A 15,644-nucleotide genomic window follows, 5' to 3' on the forward strand; every position below is an offset into this window, starting at 1 on the left:
CAAAGAGGGAAGATAAGTCAGGGTAGACGCCACTTCTAGTGAAGGAAGATAAGTCAGGGTAGACGCCACTTCCAGTGAGGGAAGATAAGTCAGGGTAAACGCCGCAAGGATTACCTTGATAAGTCTGATAATTAGTTCAACAAGGAACCCAGAGAGAAACTCTCACCCAATTTTATGAAAATGCCAAAAGTCCCCTTATTCAAAACAAAAACCAATACTTATAGTGTATCTGAACAAAAAGATAAAAATAGACATGGGTCTTCTAAACAGTTTGGGCCAAAATTACAATAAATAAAAATTATAACTAAAAAACATATTTAACTTGGGCCTTCAAATTAATCTGGGCCTTCAACAACAATTAATAGTCTTGATAGTGTCTCTGCCTCTGGGCCTTCATCCTTCTCCACTCGGGGGCTTTATCCTTCTCCACTTGGGCCTTCGCCCTTCTCCACTTGGGCCTTTAGCCTGTATTTGGCCAGTTTCAGGATTCTCATCACCTTCTAACAATGCTAGAAAGAGGCAAGTGAGGGAGGTGCTGACTACATACATACAACTTAGTAAACTATGTGCCTTATGACACTCCATCATAATATAAACTTATCCAACATCAGAGCAACTCAAATCTCCTCAAAACATGCATATAAACATAAACAACTCTATGAAGATGAACTACCTAGAGTCTAAGTTGGTCAACACTATACATGACATTAAAAAGGAAATAAAATATGAAAGCTACGCCTTCACATCCAAGCACATATCCATAAGCCATTAAAAAGAAAGGACTGCCTCCTAGCCATCTTCTCCCATGAACATGAAGTTCAAAGTCATTATAGGCATGAACCACACATGGAACAACACAAGGGTAAGCTTACAAAAAACAAGCATACTAAAATAATATAAAACTTAACAATTAAAACACAATCAAATACCATCATATATAAAGCATAAATGGCTGATAAAAAACTATAAAGCATAAATCTTAGAATTCAAATGACAACACATCTCGTAATAAACATAAATTTGACAACAATCACATGAAAATGCCATCATCAATGATTCAACCATCAACATCATGATTCAACCATCAAACAACTGAAGTAACAAAAATACCACAAGAAATTGGGGTTGAATTGTTTTTTAACAAACTGATAACACTTTTTGAAAATAATTTGTTATTTTGATATTTGTTTAGAAAGGGATAGTTCAGAATGAAGAATGTTATGAGCTCAGAACAAAAAAGCAAGAAGATTATAGAAAGCAATTTTTATAGTTTATTGCTTTATTTCAAAAGGAGTTGTTTAGCTGTAAAGACTTTGATGAAAAAGGTTTAGTTTTTAGGTTTCTTTATAAAAGACATTTCGTCCTTTATGTTTCCAAAAATAGTGATGTGATTAAACAATTAAAAACAAGTGCAGAAAAATGAAGAAAGAGGAAGAGAACAATGCACAAAGGTTTTTATACTAGTTCATCTCTACCTTGGGCTACATCTAGTCCTCACCCTTCAGCAACTTGCCAGCAACCCCTTTGGACTTCACACCTTGCAATCTACTAGACCAAAAACACCATTGATATCAACCTTTGTCAGCCACTTGTTGGGCTTTACAAAAAAGGTTTCTATGTATGACTGCACATCCTTATAAAAGGGTTTCCACTTAGGAAAATATAATATCTCACTTCTAACAATCAAAAGAGTACAACATAAGATCAAATGTAGAAGTGGGTCACTCTCACTTGAGAGGTGTTGAAGCAATAATGGCATATTTCTCATACAGAGATGTAGCTTGAGTTTCTCTCTCTAGGATAACTTCAACTAGTCTTCATAATGCTCCTTCTTGTCCTATTAAACCTTCAAAGGTATCCATTGGGGTGGAGCCTACACAACTGACATACTTATGGAGGAAGTAGAAAAAAGTGACAGTTGTCAAATCATGATAGCTAGTAGAGTTATTCTGAGGTCCCCATTCTAAGGAACCTTTATGATAGCATTTTAAAGACACATTAAAATGGTGATTTTGATGTTAGCTGAGAAAGGACCCATTCTAAAGTAGATAATTTTGATGAAGTACAAGTGATATGGCTTTCTGAGGGATCACAACTTCATCACGCTTAACATATCTTCGTAACACAAAGCATTGCGAAGTAGTCTACTTCACATATGAATGGTGGTGAAGGAACATTTGTTGGTATGTTAGTGTTTTGTCCAAGGTTACATTGCATAACAACTATAGTCTTCCATTTTGATGTTGAAGATCAAATCTTCTCATGGACCATGCTTCAACTCTCAACTTGTTTACATCTTTGAATTCTTTAACATTCATATTCTTATGAGCTTTCAGTATGTGCGGCTTCATTTGGAAGATGTGATGTCTTCAACTTTTGTCTTTTGATGAGTCAACTTCCTTTAGTTACTGCATATGGAAGACAAAATGCAGTCCTTGAGATGCAAGCTTGAACCATTTAGAACTTTATTCTAAAGTTTAGTTCTCAGAGTCATTCTGATGTACACTCTAGTGCAACTTCATTATGATGTTGGATGCTTTCTTTCTTACATCTTCTATGTAAGGCCTTGTTATCTTGTACTTTGCCAAGTTCAAGTACTAAAAGGGAAGCACTCTTCATCATGCATATAAACTTCAAAAGATCTTCTAAGGGTTTTACCCTTGACATTAGTTTTGAGACAACCTTTCTGAGCTTTGTTTTGAGCACCTTAGAATGCATGCACAATCTACTTATTTAGGATGTTTATCACTAAAACACTTAAGCAAAAATGTTAGTCATCACACCAATTCCATCATCCTTACAATTTGCATTGCTAATGATTTATCATAATTAAAACTAGGGACGTGGATTCAATAACAACATTATCATCTAAAGTCTGTCAATCACCAACACCAAAGAAAAACCCGACTCCATGTAGACTTTCATTGTATGAGCTATTAATTCAAGTACATCCCTTAACGTAGCATCACACAAACATTGGGGGAGACCCAAGCTAATCCTATGGATGAAGTGTGGTTTTGTTGAAAATATATGAGTGTGTGTAGTGACTTACCTAGGTAAAGTATACATTAACCTTAACCTATAAAGGAATTTGCCTACCCATTTATTCTATAGGCTCATACAGCTTAACCACCACAAATTCACCCAGCTCTAGGTTGAGGACCCACCAATAATCCTTAGCTAATGTACCTACTCATTGAAAACAACAACTAAGAACTTCACTTGGATGCCTAACTTGAGTTTTGAGATACAACACCTTTGTACTCACCATCTCACCTATGGTCTGCCTCAAGGTCCAAGTATTACCAATCTTACACATTTAAAATGAGTCAACCTCTAATGTTTCATAAAACATTTTCACCACTTCGAAGGGTCGTCGAAGTATAAAACAAAATGGGTGAGTACTTAGGAAGATATCCACTAAGCAAGATCCCCAAATCTTTTAGTGGATCGAAGCTCCAACACCCAACCAGAGTTCGCCATCACTACGACACCTGAAATAATTAAACTAGTTTTCTCGATTTCTTTTACTAAACTGTATTGTTGGTTATTTTATTTTAAAAGATGAATTGATTTTTCTTTTGGAAACTCATTTAAATGTTCTAAACTTTTGATATTAACATAAAAAATTTGTGGTACGGAATAATTAAATATCATCGTAATGAAGGAATTTTTTATAACATGTAATCGTAGCGTATACATATATTGTGTCACATATCATACATCATCATTATATTCATAAACACACATTACTATTATTTGTTTCATTTTCATCATACTACATCATCACACATAGTCATACGCTATTGTTATTAGTTTGATATAGTAATCCCAAATAGCATAAGGGTAAAAAGTACCATAAATTTGTACACCATCCTAAAGACCTAGCTACCCTCTTATATATACAATCAAAATAAAAAGGCCTATGTCAGAGTAGTTATCTTTCTACAATCCCCAAAATATACTCCAAGAGTACCAAAAAGTTAAGTCCTCCAAGAGTTAGATTCTTCAAAAAGAGTCCTCTCCATGATCTGTCTTTGTCCCCTCTAAGTCATCCAAGTCAACATCATCCATATCATGCATGTGTCCATCAGGCACATCGCCCCCTTTCTCACGATGATCGATACTATTAGAAGCCGAAGAAGTCAACAATTCTGTGACCATGTTTGGCATATACGAAGGTGAAGAAGAAAAAGTCGATGAGTGAGCGGCTATGCTAGGCACATATAGGGTGGAGAAGAAGAAGATGAAGTCAAAAATTCATCGGCCATGCCAAGCACATAAAAGGGTGGAGACTTGTCCAGAGGAAGTAGATCTAATGGCATGTGATATTGAACAACAAGAGCATGAATGCAATCTTCATCGGGAATAGGTATGTCATCTACATCATGAACATGGTCAAATGCATCATCCATAGGGTGATCGATGACAAAGGGTGGTGGCTCTGAAAATGCATCATTAGTAGGTGGATCTCCCCGAGCAGGGGAATTAAGCACATAAATGACGTCATCCATGGGATGATACTCAGGAGCAGGAGGTTGTGGCGGAGGCGGTGCAAATTTAACATATCCATTCAGAGCAGTGGTATATAAATTTTTCCATAAAGTAAAACTAATAATAGGAAGCCGATTAACAAGATTCAGAGCCAAAATATTAAAGGTGACACCCATAAAATGTGTTGAGGTTGGTGTGTCTATCATACACCCATTGTCCATAAGGGCTATACAAAATATGGATGTTCCACACTTTGTGGAAGAAGTCCATCATCTACTCGTACATTAAAATAAAATAAAAAACACACAGAAAAAGGAGAGAGGATATATATAACCTTAGTCATTTATATAATAAATTTGCAGGACTAACATATTATATAAATAACATAATTGTTAGTAAAATACAATAGGGATTCTAGGGTTAGATATGAGTTCTTGAGCAACAATCCAAATTTCTTTGTCACACGTATGGATGCATACCATCTCTTCTAATGATTATCCTCAACCATCAGGAATTTTGGGGAGTGATTGAGAGAAGAAACAATGTTGACAAAGATAGAGACAAAAACTATAGTTGTAAGAGAATGAGAAGCATGGGTGATTATGTTTATTGGTTTACTGACTTAGTAAGAAAGTAAGGTTTTGTGGCTCACAATTTTTTTAATTTTTTAGAAATAAAAAAATTGAATGATATTATCCAAGTAAAAATCTTATCTACCCAACTTCATGTGCACGTAGAATCTAAGAATGATCTTGTTTACGTTTTTTTAGTTTTTATAAGTTCTTATCTCACTAAGAGCAACCCAAATAACAATAAGAGGAGAAAGAAGCTTCCTTTTACACAAGGAGTGTGAGGACTAAAACTCAAGCTCACAAGAGAAGGGTTCTCTTGGAGAAGAAAAGAGCAAAGAATAGGTATTTTCATTTTGGTTTATATTTACAAAGGGTTTTATGACCCTTTAACTTCTTTCTCTTCACACCCCAAACTTTATTAAACTCACCACCCCTTTTCATGACCCGTGGCCCATCCACTTAGGTCGTAACACTAAAAAACTAATCAAAAACACACATAAAACATGGTTTATGCATAAACATAAATGATGTAGCTCCATGTGGAGCTTGTAGGCCTTGGATCTTCTTCATCAATGGAGTCATTTGCTTCTTGAAGATGAATGGAAGCGAAATGGAGAAAGAAGATGATTGGAGACGCCACTACAAGGAGAAGATGAGTCAAGAAGAAGCTCACCACCATAGGAAGCCATAGATAAGAGCTTTAAGGAAGGAGAAGATGAGTGGAGGGAGAGGGAGAGAAGGAGCACGAAATTTAGTGCCTCAAATGAGGTCTTAACTTTGAAGTGTAATTCTCAAATGATCAAAGTTGAAAAAATGCACACACATGACCTGTATTTATAGCCTAAGTGTCACAAAAAATTGGAGGGAAATTCGAATTTCTATTCAAATTTCACTTGAATTTGAAATTGAATTTGTGGAGCCAAATTTTGGAATCAAAATTTCACTAATTATGATGAGTGAATTTTAGCTATGGTTCAGCCCACTAATCTAAGATCAAGTCCAAGATTCTCCACTAAGTGTGCTTAGGTGTCATGAGACATGTAAAGCATGAAGAACATGCACAAAGTGTGACCATATGATGTGGTAATGGGGTGTAGCAAGCAAATGCTCACCTCCCCCTCTAAAATTTAATTGGATTGGGCATCTCCCAATTCAGTTAAATTTATTTTCCAACACACACATCAAATATTGCACTTAATGCATGTGAAATTACAAAACTACCCCTAATACAAAAACTATAGTCTAGGTGCCCTAAAATACAAGGGCTAAAAAATCCTACATTTCTAGGGTACAAGGGCTAAAAAATCCTACATTTCTAGGGTACCCTACGTACATTATGGAGCCCTATATACAAGGCCCAAAAATAATGAAACCTTAATCTAATATGTGGCTACCCCGATTACACCCTTCGCCAAGACTTCATTCTGCAGAAGGGCCGTATTTGGCTACCAAAGGATTCCCCATTCATCTCCTCCATTTTAACAGAATTTTACACCACTCCTACCGGCAGGCACATGGGGACCGCCAAAACACTTGCTCACGATGCAGAGAATTTCATTTGGCCGGCAATGAGACAGGATGTCAAGCTATTCATTACCACATGCCTCGTCTGCCAACAGACGAAGAATGATTATCAACGAAGCCAAGGCCTACTCTGCCCACTCCCTATTCCGGCGAGACCCTGGGAAGACCTCTCCCTGGATTTCATCGTAGGTCTTCCTCCATTTAAAGGTCATTCATCTCTGTTTGTGGTCGTCGACAGATTCTTGAAAGGCATACACATTGGGCTTCTGCCACCTCACTACACTGCCTTTGAAGTGGCCAAGGTGTTTATGGAAATCTCAGGTAAAATTCACGGCATCCCACGAAGTCTCGTTTCTGATCGAGACCCCCTTTTTGTCAGTCGCTTTTGGCAGGAGCTCTTCAAGCTCAGTGGCACAACTCTCCGTATGAGTACCGCGTACCATCCGAAGACGGACGGGCAAACGGAAGTGATGAATAGAGTGATCGAACAATACCTCAGGGCATTTGTCCACCACAGACCCTCGACGTGGGGGCACTTCTTGATGTGGGCCGAATGGTCTTATAACACATCAACCCATTCAGCCACTGGTATGTCCCCTTATGAGGTTACATTCGGTAAGAAGCCCCCGAATATACCACAATACCTCGTCGGAGACTCTAGAGTAGAGGCAATGGATACTTGGCTCACCATTCGCGACACTATGCTTCAGAGCTTAACGAAGAAACTCCAGAAGCCGCAGCAGCGCATGAAAGATATTGCTGACAAGAAACGTCGTGACGTTGACTTCGCTGAAGGGGACTCTGTTATGGTCAAATTACGACCCCACAGGCAGTCATCGGTCTCAGGGGGTGCATACACTAAACTCACAAAGCGTTTCTACGGTCCATTCAAGGTTCTTCAGAAAATAGGTCCCGTGGCTTACAAACTCGATCTACCACCTTCCTCCAAAATTCACCCCGTCTTCCATTGCTCATTACTTCGTCCCTACCAACCCCGCTCACCTTCACACCAGACCCTGGCCACCTTACCCGCCTCTGCTGAAGATAACTACCCCCTTATAACCCCCCTGACTATCCTCGATACTAAATGGCAGAATTCCGGTGATGAGCAGCAGCTTATGGTCCTGGTACAATGGGCAGGCCTCTTGCTGGAAGACACCACCTGGGAACCATGGGCGACTTTAAAAGAGACTTACAACCTTGAGGGCAAGGTTGCTTTCGATGAAGGCGGGAATGTTACAATCAAAGACCCAACCCAAGGCAACACAGAGCATGGTGAGCAAGAAATAGGACTAAACACAGAAACAACTCAGGAAGCAGAATTCAAGCTAGAAACAGGGACCAGCAAGGAAAAAGCTTCAAGGCCAAAAAGGGAAATTGTTAAACCTTAATACCTCAAGGATTTTGTGGAAAAATAGTAGTTGGCAAGAGTGGTGCTTAGCAATTGCAGCAACGTAGCAATTCCCCTTTTGTCTGTTGAGTTGGCACTAGTCCGTTAGGAAGCATATTCCTTTTGTTTTGTTTTTTCTCCAAGGCAATATGCCACAAGAATCAATTAGAATTGTTAGTAGCAGAAAATGAGTCTATATAAAGCAGAACAATGTATCTAATGAGGAAGCAATAATACAAGAATTTCCCATTTCTCTCTTCTTAATTCTGGAGGTGCCTAGACCTCGAAAGCTAGGAAAGTTACATGGGTTCATAACACAGTCATTGTCTCAAAAAGAATTGTGTATTTGATTAAACCGATACAAGACGTAACTCAACAAGCATTAGACAACTTGTGCAATCGATTATGATAAGGTTGTAATAGATTAAAACAAAGAGTTTTTCCTTCTCACTTATTTATGATGATGCATGATGCACAAAATATATGATATGAACTAAGATGCAACATTCAATATAACAACCAATACAAATGTCACTCAATGGAGTTGGACATGTAAAAGACAAAACATCTTCAATCTTTTCTCCAAGCTCCAAGCTTTAGTCTTCATGTTGTTCATGTTGCTCCCCCTACTCTAACATGCCCAACACTAATGAGGTTCACACTTGAAGAATTTGAGAAAGAGCCTTCTAATGGAACTCTAAAGACTCTTGTATTTGGGGATTGGGATAGTATAGGACTTAGCTCTTAGACTGGCAGCTCTAATTCTAGGTTTCTCCATTTTGATGTATTATATAAAGGGGGAGCTAGATAATAGTTGCTTGGTTGTATATATATAGTCAGCCAATTAGTTAGTAGTTGATGATACCTTGAATTACTATAAACATTTATAAAACTTTACTTATATATATATATATATATATATATATATATAATTACCACTTCTATTTGATTAAGATTGATAGTAGGTTGTAAGAATAATAATATAAAAAAATGCTTACTAATTATAATAAATAAGTAAAATAATTATGATAATAAATATTGTAACAAAGGGTATTAAATATAACCTTGTTGATAAGTATTCAGTGGCATTGTTGCAAATGCAAGAAAAAGATTTGAGTATGGTTCTGACCTAAGACAAAATAAAAACCACATGTTAATTGGTACTTTATGCTAATTTTTTAATTTGTTAATTTTGTCAATGCTAATAATAGTGTATATAGTAAAAAAAAAATTAAATCAAGTTTCTAAAAAATAAGCTGAAGTACTACCTAGATACCTAGGGTACATTGGGTAGACAAGACTCATAGAATTTTGAGATTATAAACAAACAAAAAATTCATTGCATTTTATAGGCATGGCCTAATTAATTATGCATTGTAGTAAATAGTTGGGGTGACATGAATTACAAATAAATATCTCATGCATTTTTTTTTTGCCAACTTGTTAATCAAGTAATTGAAAATTTGTAAAAAGAAGTAGAACAATCATACTGAGTGTAGTTGGGTGCATATTGTGCACCATTGACATCAAGAGTATAGAATTGGTTGTATTAGTGGCTACGATTAAAAATTCATATTCAAATGAATGTCTTTATGAGTACAACACACAAAATAAATAAAAACCAACATCATTAAGAGCGTGTGGAAGCATCCAAACATATTTAATTTTAAGTTCAAATATTAATGTTCTATAGAGGTAACTCTAAAGTTGGAAAACTTTATTAGGGAAGATACAAAATTATGGGTCTCACATTGACGATAGAGAGATGGGGTCCATATGTGATACATGCAATTTTGTTGTCTTTTGGGGTTATACATTCTATGAGGCACATAACTCGGTACATATTAATAATAGTAGAAAAATTCAATCACCTCCTTAAATTCTATGTAGCAGAAGAGTTATTGGCATGATTATCATGAAGAGGAAAAAATATAGGGCCTTGGGGTGTGATACATTGTGCACTTGAATATCTTGTTCCAATCCCTAATCTAGCATGCACCAACATAGAAGTCAGGATATTGACTACAATTGGTCAATCTAAGGTTCACAAAAAGAAAAAACATATTGTGAACCATAAATTGACCAATTGTTGTCAATATATTGACTTGTATGCATGTACAAACAAAACTAGGGGTTGAAACTGGATATTCAACTGGCACATCAAAGCCCTGCATTATTTCCTCTTCACAATAATGATATCAGTAACTCTTATGTTGCATGGCATTCAAGATGGTGTTAGACTTTTCTACTATTATTAGTACTTATTGAGTTATGCACCCCCTTATAATTTAAAATCCTAAAAGGATACAAAATTACATGTCTCACATATGAACCCCATCTCTTTGTCGTTAGTGAGACACAATATTTTGTATCTTAACAAATCTTTCTGGCTTCAAAGTTGTCTTTATAGAGACTTCATATATTTTTTAAACTTACAATTAAATATGTTTGGATACTTCCATGTGCTCATAATGATGTACAATTTTATTTTATTTTTTGTTGTACTCATAATGACACTCATTTGAATATGAAATTTTAATTGTAGGCCCAATACAACCAACTCTCTATTCTTGATGTCAATGGTGCACAATATGCACCCAACTACACTCAATATGAACTATTTGTTTTTAATTAATGCAGCTCCAGCCATTCACTACAATGCTAAATCAAGTAGGCCATGTCTCTGGAATGCAACAAATTTTTTATTTACAATTTCAAAATTCTATGAGACTTGTCTACCCAATGTACCCCAAGTATCTAGATAGTACTTCACCTTATTTTTTAGAAACTTGATTTTAAAGAATATTCACTATATATAGTGTTATTATCATTAACAAATTAACCACTTAATAAATTATCATAAAAGTATTAATTAGCATGTGGTTGATTTTTCTTTCTTAGGTCAGAACCATACTCAAATATTCTATTTGTTTTTGCAACAGCACAACCAAATGCTTATCAACAAGGTTATTTACATGTTTAGCCTAAGCTTGCAGCTCTTTCTACGTCCTCACTTGCTTGGTTGGAGCCGAAATACACTAGAGGCCATATACTAGAATCAGAGGTAATTCGTAATTCATAGGTACTCAAGGAACTAGTAAAAACTGCATTGGAGGGTCAAAGTTAATAGTTGGCGCCGTGATAAAGGGGATAGTGGATGCAAAGAAGGCATTGTTGGAGTTGACATATGTTAGAAATAGGCAAGATAAGGCAGTATCTTGGGATACGGTGGATGTGCAAGCATCAGAGGAACATGGTGTAGGTTGTCCAAAAAAGTGTATAGGTGGATGAAGTGCAATGGGGATAACTATTGGTGGTGGTGGTTCCTAATACATAGCAAGAGGCAAAAGGGGAAAGAATAGGAAATATTATGTTGATGTACAAGTGGATGTGCATTAATACCAATTAGAGGCATTAGAGTAGAAGTAAATGCCTCTATTTATGAGTTAAATTTAAAACATTAAATATTATTTTATTTTTTAATTTCTTAATGCACTAATCAACAAATTTTTGGAGTTATGATTCGGTAAAACATGGTACCTTCACTTGATGCAATGACACTTATTGTCAAAGATGTCCTTAGGGTGTTCACGATGTTCATGGCATCACTTCTTGAACACCAACGACATCGACACAAGGAAGATCTTTATGTTGAAGACGTTGTCGTCACTAGTGATGGTGGAGGACATGAACGAAGAGTTGGAGGAAATGCTAAAGGTATCCTTTGAGAACTTGAGTGCAACAGATTTCGCATTGCAACTTAGAAGCTTGTTATGCGGCTTCCTGAAATTTAGTGTCATGCTCATTGGAGGCACATGGTGCACAACCACGACCACTGTTGATGCAAAAATATTAAGGTTTGGGGGTAAAAGGTGTGGAATTGATGAACTGGAAGCGTTGTCACTCAGATTAAGTGAGTAAACTGGGGAAGACAAGTAAACCAAGGCACATTTGAACTAGGTGTGATTGGTTTGATTTAGGAGTGAAATGAGTTTGTTGAATTTTAAAATTGTTACATCATTGAGTTTGATGTTTAAGTGAGAGGGTTGGTGGGAGAGGTTTCGAATCAGATGCTTCATGCCCTTAAGGATTTCTGATGCAACCTCTTGGATGGCCTTTTGTTTGTCTTGTTTTAGGAATCCCATGAGTTCCACAACCATTTTTTGTGAACTAAAACTCCTTGGGTTTGTGGAAAAGGAAACTTGAACTCTCAAAGTGTTATGTTAAGATAAGAAACATAAGTGGGTTTAGAAGGGATACGGAAAGGGGGATATATATGAAAGAGTGGGGTGAATTGGTAAGAGAGAGAAAATATATATTTTTTTATTGGCAAATGTTAATTGCTAGTATTATTGTTAGTTTTTGTTAATGGGGGAATTTGAACCTGCAACCTCTCCCCCTTCCAACCTTATATCTCCTAAGAGAGAGAAAATGTATTGGGTTTGAACCAAACTGATTTAGTAATATTTAATTTGAGATGAGTTGGAAAGCATGATTTTGGTAGTCTTACATTATTGTTAAACATAATAATATTGTTATGGCTTTTCTGTCCTATTAGGTATGTGGGTTAAGAAAATGAAGGGAATAAATTTCTCTTAATATATATATTTATTATGTTATAAATATAAAATTAGGTAACGAAGGGAAAAAATAATTGTCTTAGGGTGCCCTGACTGGTTGCAACAACTCCTTCCATGAGCAATTAGTCTATGGGCAGGAAGGTTGTGCTGCAAGGTCCTTACCCTTGAATGGACGATGACGCCACATAAGTCTCATCAGCATAAAGGATGGTTGTATCAATGAGCATATAGAATGGAATACAACTAGGCTTGGATTGGTGGTGGTTGTAAAATTAGGAGGTCATCAATGGAGGTTCTGAATCAGTAGTTCATTGACACAACCATCCTAGACAATAGAGGTTTTCATGCTACCAAAACTTGGCGACCAAAGTGAAATATGGAATCAAGAGAAGGAAATGTGAAAGAATTATGGTATTTTAGTAAAAATTATATGTAAAAACATAAAAAAATGAAAAAAAATGTGTTTTCTCTCAAACCAGACAAAACTTAATAATTAACATAGTTCTTAGTTTTCTGGAGCAGGTTAGGATAATTTATGGATTGCTATGCGTAACCCAACGCTCCAAAAGGGCAAGTTAAATGGTTGACCTGATGAGATAAGCTCATTTTGCCTTTCCTATTCAAAACCCTTAATATATATATAGAGAATGTGACTCAATGAATAACAACTTTCATTATGGAATCTGATAGGAATCACACTCCTAACTCCTAAATCTTTGTTAGTAGATACTCATAGTACATTCCTAAGGCCAGGGCCCAATACACCAGCTATAAGAATGATTTAGTGGGAGGGTTAGAGTTAGTAATAGAGCGAGAAGGTTGAATTTATTAGAGGAGTCTATTATATGGGTGTAGTGGGGGAACTTTGGGAACCATGTTGAGAATATTGTTGTTAGTGAAAGTCTGGAGATTTTTAATATTTGGGGGCTACAACTCTTATTCTTTCTTGTTTTCTTTTAATTATTAAGAATTAGATATATATAATGGCATACTAACCCTTAAAAAGAAAATACTTTATTTATTATAGAATATAATAATAGTGATATACTGATATATTTTCTAGAAATCATATTTTACAAGAAATGAATGAATAGCCTTATGTATACTAATATAATTGCAGAACTTTACTTTTGGTGTTTAGTGTTTTTCCCATTAAATTGTTAAGGAGGAAGTTGTCCTGTAGTTAGTGGGGGTAGTTATTCCCATATTTTTTTCCCTATTCAAATAAACAAAAGTAAAACTACTGTTAAGGAGGTTATATAATTTAAGATGTAAAATGTTTTTTTTTTCATTAAATAAAAATATAATAAAAGGAAGATTTGTACACATTTTATAGGACACAAGAACCTAGATCTTTAAAATTGGATATTTAACAACGAGTTTGATTCTTTTTCCTTCTGCATAACACAAGGTCAGAGCAAATTGAGAAAAAAAAAATCTGTGACACGAGCCTACAAATTTTACTTGAGCATAAATTATAAATAATTATCATTACAAAGTGAATATTGATCAACATGTTGATTTTGTTCAAGAACCGTGATATATATGGAGACTTAAAAGTAATGTGTCGCTTAAATGACTTAATTGTGGCCTAAGGTTGTTTAAAACACAAAATAATTAAATTTTTTATTTATTAATTTATAATAGACTTAGTCAACAATTTGACAGAGTTGTGACGTGAAGCTTTTATTATCAATATGGGTTGATCTACATAGCTAGATCTAATCTAAATATGTGTGTACATAAATTGGTTGAATTGAGTTGGTCCATGAAATGAGTACAACAATATAGATTGGTCCAAGTTGATCCTTGAGTTGGCAAACTAACTTGTAAGCCCAATAAAAAATGAAAAATATTAAAAATAGAAATAAATTATAAACAAAATTGTTAGACAAATGGCCTCAGTTATCTTAAGAATGGGGGGTTGAATTAAGATATCACAATCTTTTCCTAATCAAAAATTCTATTTTGATTTTATCCCAACAACCCAAGATTCCTTTTTAAAATGAACTCCTAAATAATAATGCAAATTAATCTTACTGAATAGAAACAATAAGCAATAAACAATAAAGGTGTTTAAGGAAAGAGAAAAATGCAAACTTGATTTATACTAGTTCGGCCACTTTCCGTGCCTATGTCCAGTCCTCAAGCAATTCACTTGAGATTTTTCACTCTCTTTGTAAAACACCTTTTACAAAGTCTGAACCACACAGAGACAACCCTTCCCATGTGTTCAAGAATCCTTTACAACAAGAGACCCTCGGTCTCTTAATCCCTTTTCAGAAGTAAGAAGAAGAGAAGAAGAAATCTCCCTTGAAAGAGATAGATTGTACAATGAAGATCAATCAAAATTCCTTATTGAATATGCAAGTGTTTGACCAAGGAATCTTTTTGAGAGGATAAGACATTTCAGTTCAGAAAAAATTTCTTAATCTTTTGAGAGGATAAAACTTTTTGGGCAATGAAAACTCTCTTCTAATTCGTGTTTCCAAGTTACATATAAATAGACCTTTGATGGTCATTCATAAACCATTTGAATAGATATGACTCTTGGAAATTATTTTCTGAAAATCTTCTCTGGTAATCGATTACAAGACTTGTGTAATCGATTACAGACTTTAAAATTTGAATCAAAACGTTTAGTAACTGCTTTTAATTGATTACCATCCATGTGTAATCGATTACACAGTGTAAAATTTGAATTCAAATTTCTAATAGCTGTTATAAATCATTTTGGTCACTGGTAATCGATTACATCCTCTGGTAATCGATTACCAGAGAGTAAATTTCTTGAAAAATACATTTTTGCTTAAATTTCTTGGTCAAACCTTTTGCAGTTTCAATTTGGAATTCCCTTCCTAAAACACTAGAGATCTTCTTGATGTGGTATCTTGTATTCTTGGATTTTTGTCTTGAATTAAACTTGAGAAGCGCATTTTCATAAGGCATCAAATCATCACGATCATATGGCATCATCAAAACATCAAAGGCAAAGTCTTTGCTTCTACAATCTCCCCCTTTTTGATGATGATAATTTAATTCCTGAAATCAAGATACAAGCAATGTATATGCAAGATATATTGC

The 15,644-nt window shown here is 35.4% G+C and overlaps 1 pseudogene; it reads right to left on the minus strand.

The window, feature by feature from the left end:
• Positions 1-11,522: 11,522 nt before the first annotated feature.
• Positions 11,523-12,192, minus strand: LOC114371551 (annotated as a pseudogene).
• Between the last annotated feature and the right edge of the window lie 3,452 nt (positions 12,193-15,644).

This window comes from Glycine soja, chromosome 10, assembly GCF_004193775.1.
Source record: "Glycine soja cultivar W05 chromosome 10, ASM419377v2, whole genome shotgun sequence".
NCBI lineage: Eukaryota > Viridiplantae > Streptophyta > Magnoliopsida > Fabales > Fabaceae > Glycine > Glycine soja.